We start from the raw sequence: 6000 nt of genomic DNA on the forward strand, positions 1-6000 counted from the left end.
GTCCTAGGCTACAGGAACATTCTGGCTTGTTCCCAGGCGGCTAAACTGTCGGAATCTCCGCCTAATCCAAGGCATCTCCCCGCAGCTGGACAAACTTTGACTGCGCTGGTAAGATTAAGAGGGTAATCAGGCAATTTAATCATGGTAATCCCTGGCGAAGCGGTTGATTTGGACCCTGAACCGGAAGACATTTTGTCCGTTTGGGGAAAGGAGCTATCGGCTCAAAACCTGGAACTTTTCTTCGGAGCAAGCAGTTTGCACAGGTCTGTAAAGGAGAACTCAGATCTGAATGTTCCGTGGTACAATGTCTTGGCGCCTGACGGTTCGAAGGAAAGCCTGAGGTTGGAATCGCGAAGGATCCAGGAGGACCAGGCATACCTGAACCCCCATGAACAAAATCTACTAAAGGAGGAGAACCCTCAATCCGAAGATCTCTTAGCATCTCAAGTAAGTAATTCAAACGCCCTAATTCTTGCCCAGGTTCGTTCTGGAGGCCTGGAAGATGTTGTCTATGGACAGAGCTCCAAAAACTGGCCATGGCAAAGCCCAAGCGACGGGCTAAAAGTGGATTTAGGGTCGGATAAACAAGGTAGTCTTCAGGCCTTAACAAGAACCTCATTAGCAAGGGCCGGGGCAAACCCTCGTGCACCTCTGGGAGTAGAGGGATGTAAGGCGAAAGAGGGTGGTAGGAAGGAAGATTCGAAAGGAATTGCAGTTTGGCAGTTGGAGGAGGAAGGGTTTAAGGAAGAGGCAGGCGAAGGTGTAGGAACCGGGAAGAAAGGGGGAGCCAGTGAGGTTGTGATAAACATAGAGTCGGAGTTAGCAGGAAAGAAGGCTCCGACGCAGCCAATAGAAGACTCTGGGGGGTGGATGTGGCGAAAGATAGAGATGAGATCCTAGGCAACAAGAAAACTGGGGAGAAGAGAAAAAAACAAAAAGTAATTAAGCAAAATTCAGAAGCAAATCTGGTCCTGGGGGTGGACGTTCAGATCGAGGAAGCAATGGAGGTGGCAGAACACACAGTGGTTGGACGAGCAAGAGGGAAGAATTTTTCGGCGCATTTTATTCAGAACTGGGCTGAACAGCAATGGCAAAAGGAGTTGGGGATTTCCTTTAAAGCATCGGTGCTAGCAAAAGGATGGTTCATGATCCAATTTGATAAGAAGGATATGGTGGATTGGGTACTGGCGTGAAATTGGGCTTTTGGAAAGCGGCCTGTGCTGTTCAGACGCTGGACTCCCCTGTTTGACGCTCAGCGAGAGAAGGTAGACTCATTTCCTGTTTGGGTGCGGGCTCCAGGGTTGCCACCCTTCCTATGGGTGGAATCCGTTTTCAGATCTATAGGCAACACGTTGGGCACTTTCCTGGAGGCGGACATGTCATTTGTAGAAACCAGAAACAAAGCCATGGCCCGAATTCTGGTAAATCTCAATCCAGGGGAAGGCCTCCCGGGGAACATGAAAATCCATTATAAAGATCTTGTTTTTTATCAGCTTCTGGATTATGAGCACCTGCCTTTCAGGTGCCATAGCTGTCACGAGCATGGCCATTTGGCAAGAGACTGCCCCATGGGTTATCGGCGCAGAAGGCATCAAAGGAAAAATGATAAACCAAAGCGCACAAAAGGCGACGAAATTACTCCCAGGACAGAAGCGAATCAAGGGGAGAATGGTATAGAGCTGGAAAAGATAGAGGATCAGAGGGATACGGAGCAGATACTGATTACCAGCCAGGAAGCCGAAGAAGATCCCCCAGATCTGAGCAAAGCAGACCGGGCAGCAACAACAGAAACTCAGGAAGGTTCAAAGGGTACGCATATGGTTTTTAACCCTCCTTCTTTGCTTTCTCCAATCAAAGAAATTGAGACATGCATAAGATCAAATCCGCATAATCATACTATTATAGACCAGGAAGGGATTGAAACCATTACTGCATCTATACCCAAAATTGATCTGAACTGTGAAGGGTCCTCATTATCTTCCAGCAAAACTGATTCCAAAATCCCTGTTCCAAAATCTGAGTGTCACTATAATCTTCGCTCCCTTGATAAAAGACCTGTGGCGGAAGGACCTATCGGGGGCATAGGTATGGAGATCCCCCAGACCTCTAGAAAGAAGTCAAGGGGGTGGAAGTCTCTTTTATCAAAAGCTCAAGTAAAAGCAAAATATGATATGGAGGATGGGAAACAGATGTCAATTACCGGGGTGCTTAGAGCGGCGAAACCCTGTGAGGGGGGTTCAAAATGATCTGTCTTTCATGGAACTGTAGGGGTTTAGCCAGTAAACCCAAAAAACTGGCTGTGAAGGAGTTGATGCAGCGATACAATCCCGATTTTCTCATGCTGCAGGAAACTCTTGGACCGAGTTCAGAAGTAGTGACATCCTTATGTTCCTTGTTCCCGGGATGGCAGTTTCAAGCTTTGGATGCCCATGGTCATTCAGGAGGAGTGGTTGTAGGATTCAGAGAAGGAAAAGTGAAGTTGTTAAACTCGTGGGGTTTCCCACATGGCCTGGGGATGGAGGTATTATCACCTGATTTCGATGGTCCTCTGTCCATCATAAACATATATGGGCCCTGCCAGGAGAGGGTTTCGTTCTGGAATCGATTCCTGGCAAAAGCCATATTGCAGAACCAAAACCTGGTGGTAGGTGGAGATCTGAATTTCTCCATTGGGAGGGCGGAAGCCTGGGGACCCTCAGCTAGAGAAGATCCCTTATCGGATTTCTTCCAAAACTCCCTCTCCTCGCATAAGCTGATTGATGCAAATCTGCTAAAACTAAAGCCTACATGGAGGAACCGGAGAACTGGTGAAGCCCGGGTTGCCAAAAGACTTGATAGATTTCTTTTAAGTGAGGACCTTGCTTCCAGAATCCCGATGTTCAGACAGTGGATAGGAGAGGGAGGGAACTCGGATCACTTCCCTATTCTGCTTGAAGTATCCAAACCTCCATTAAAGCCTGCAGGTCCTTTTAAATTCAATGCCGCTTGGTTGCAGGAGGAATCCTTCAGGAAGCTCTTCAATGAAACTTGGCAACATCCAATCAGGGAAGCAATGGAAGATAAGAGCTTTCTGTTCATGGAAAACCTGAAAAGGATGAAAAAGGCCACAATAGAATGGGCTAAAAAAAGGAAGCAGGAGCAAAACGAAGCTTTAATCAGTATCGATAGGGAACTTGGGGTTCTAGAAAATCCTGACTCAAACGGATATGAATCTCAGGAAGCGAAGGACAGGATCCTGTTGTTAGAAAAGCAGAGAAGCAAAATCCTTTTAGATAGAGAAGAAGAATGGAGGCAGAAAAGCAGGGCGACATGGCTGTTGGCTGGAGATGAAAATACAAAATTCTTTCACAACTTTGCAAAAGGTAGAAAGACGATGAATACTATCTGGAAATTAAAAGACGAAGAAGGAAGAGAGGCAAACACTTTTGAATCGCTCTCAATAATGGGGAGAAATCACTTTCAAAGCCTCTTTTCATAACAGAGAGAGCCTACACTAGCGGAGGTTATCAGAACAGCCCAAAGTTTTCCCCGATATGTGGAGGAGGAAGAAGCGGAAGGCTTACAAGGGGAAGTCACCGCTGAGGAAGTGGAGAATGTAATAAAATCCATGGCAAAAGATAAAAGCCCTGGGCCTGACGGGTGGCCAATAGAATTTTTTCAACACTTCTTTGAGCAGATTGGACCTGAACTTACGGATGTGGTCGAGGAATCCAGAAGGAAAGGTCAGGTATATGCGCCATTCAACACTACTTTTATTGCTCTTATTCCCAAAAAAGATGACCCTGAGTCCTTTGAAGATTTCAGACCCATTTCATTATGCAACAGTGTGTATAAGATCATAGCAAAAACAATTGCAGCTCGGTTAAAACCAATCTTGTCCAGATGTATCTCAAGCGAACAGTTTGGGTTTCTGGACGGGCGCCAAATTCACGAAGCTATTGGAGTGGCCCAGGAGACAATCCATAGTGTGAAGATGATGAAAAAGAAAGGAGTTGTGGTGAAAATTGATCTATCAAAAGCATATGACAGAGTCAGTTGGACCTACATCCGGATGCTGTTAACCCACCTGGGATTTAAAATTGATTTTATCAATTGGGTTATGGGATGTATCACCAGTGTCAGCTTCGCGGTGCTCATCAATGGGGCAGCCTCTCCTTTCTTCAAAGGGAAAAGGGGCCTAAGGCAAGGATGCCCACTGTCCCCTTTGCTGTTTTTACTAGTGGCAGAAGGACTGAGTCAGTTATTGTTAAAAGCCAAGAGAGAAGGAACAATAAAAGGGCTGGAGGTGGCGGCCAACCTCTTTATCACTCATCTCCTGTTTGTAGACGATGTTCTCCTCTTTAGTAATGGAAGTTGGAATGAGTTCAAAAAGATAAAGGAGATCCTTGAGCTGTTTATGAAAGCATCAGGAATGCAAGTAAACTTCAGGAAATCTCAGCTCATAATTGAAGGACTAAATAGGCAGGAGATAAACCAGCTAACGGTTGTTCTTCCTTTAGAGACATCAAAGCTTGGGGACCCTTTCAAATACCTGGGGTTTTGGTTGAAGCCAGACAACTATAGAAAGCAGGACTGGTCCTGGTTGGTAGCAAAAATCGAAGCCAGAATCTCACATTGGAGTTTTAGATGGCTCTCCAGAGCAGGAAGACTAACTTTAATAAAATCAGTCCTTCTGGCAATACCTGTATATTGGGCCGCGCTGACATGGGTACCAAAAGGAGTCCTGGAAAAAATAAGAAGAATTTGCAGCAGATTCTTATGGGCTGGATCAAAGGAGGAATCTGTGTTACCTTGGATTGCATGGGATAAGGTGGCAAGACCTAAAGAATGGGGAGGATGGGGAATTAAAGATATTAATGCTTTTACAGCCTCCTTGGCAGCAAAATCAGGGTGGAGAATCATTAAGCTAGAAAATCTTTGGACAAAAATAGTAAAGCGAAAATATATTGATCCATCCCCCCTTGAAGACTGGATTAGAAACCCTGAAAAGAAAGGTGGGAATGTGTCAATTATATGGAAAGCGACCATTGATGCTTTTAAAATTATTGAACAAGGTCTGTCCTGGCAGATTGGAAACGGTGAAAATGTTCGAATTGGAAGAGACCCTTGGGTGGGCTGCAACGAGAATTATGCTCTATCTCCTGGTCTGATAAGACACCTTGTCTCCAAAGGTTTCTTGTTCTTAAACCAGGTGGAGAAAGTAGGATACTCATCCATATGGGGTCAAGCATGGAAGACAGGAGAAGAATTGGATATTCACCCTCGCTGGTGGAATGCGTGGGAGATTTTCAAGCAAGAACTCTCCAGATCAAATGTAAGACTCAAAGATAGACCCGATCAGCTGATATGGGCTCATGCTGACTCTGGAAGTTATTCGCCAAAATTTGGATATAAGTTTCTCATGTCCAAAAAAGGCTGGGAAGACCCGGATTGGTGGGCGAAATCGATATGGAAGCTTAAGTGCCCAGCCAAAGCAAAATTGTTTTTCTGGTGTATTCTAAAAAGGAAAGTCCCAACATGGGACACTCTCCAAGCCAGATTCAAACAAGGGCTGGGAAGGTGTTCATTATGCAAAAATGACTCAGAAACTATGGATCATCTGTTCATTGGTTGTCCCATAGCCAAAAAAGTTTGGTCGGAGGTGGCCAAGCATATTCAATTGTCTATTTCCTGGGATGGGACTCTCTTTGCTGAAGTTTGGCACAAATGGTGGAACCAAATCTCAGTAAGGAAATTAAGAAACTTGCCTCCTATCATCTGTTGGGGCATTTGGATTGCCAGGAATAGAAATATCTTTAAGGAGCAACAATCAGAGGCAGAATTAATTGCTGTACATTGCTTATCTATATATTCAAATATTCTGGATTCAGAGGAAGAGAAGGAACCCCGGAAAGTGGAAGAGGAGCAAATTAAGGAGGGAGTGCCTTGGGCTTATTTTGACGGAGCCTCCCAGAACAATAAAGCTGGAGCAGGCATTGTTATCCACTTAAACAACAGTCA

This window comes from Pinus tabuliformis, chromosome 6, assembly GCF_031772625.1.
Source record: "Pinus tabuliformis cultivar Carrire ecotype Pingquan chromosome 6, CPIR1, whole genome shotgun sequence".
NCBI lineage: Eukaryota > Viridiplantae > Streptophyta > Pinopsida > Pinales > Pinaceae > Pinus > Pinus tabuliformis.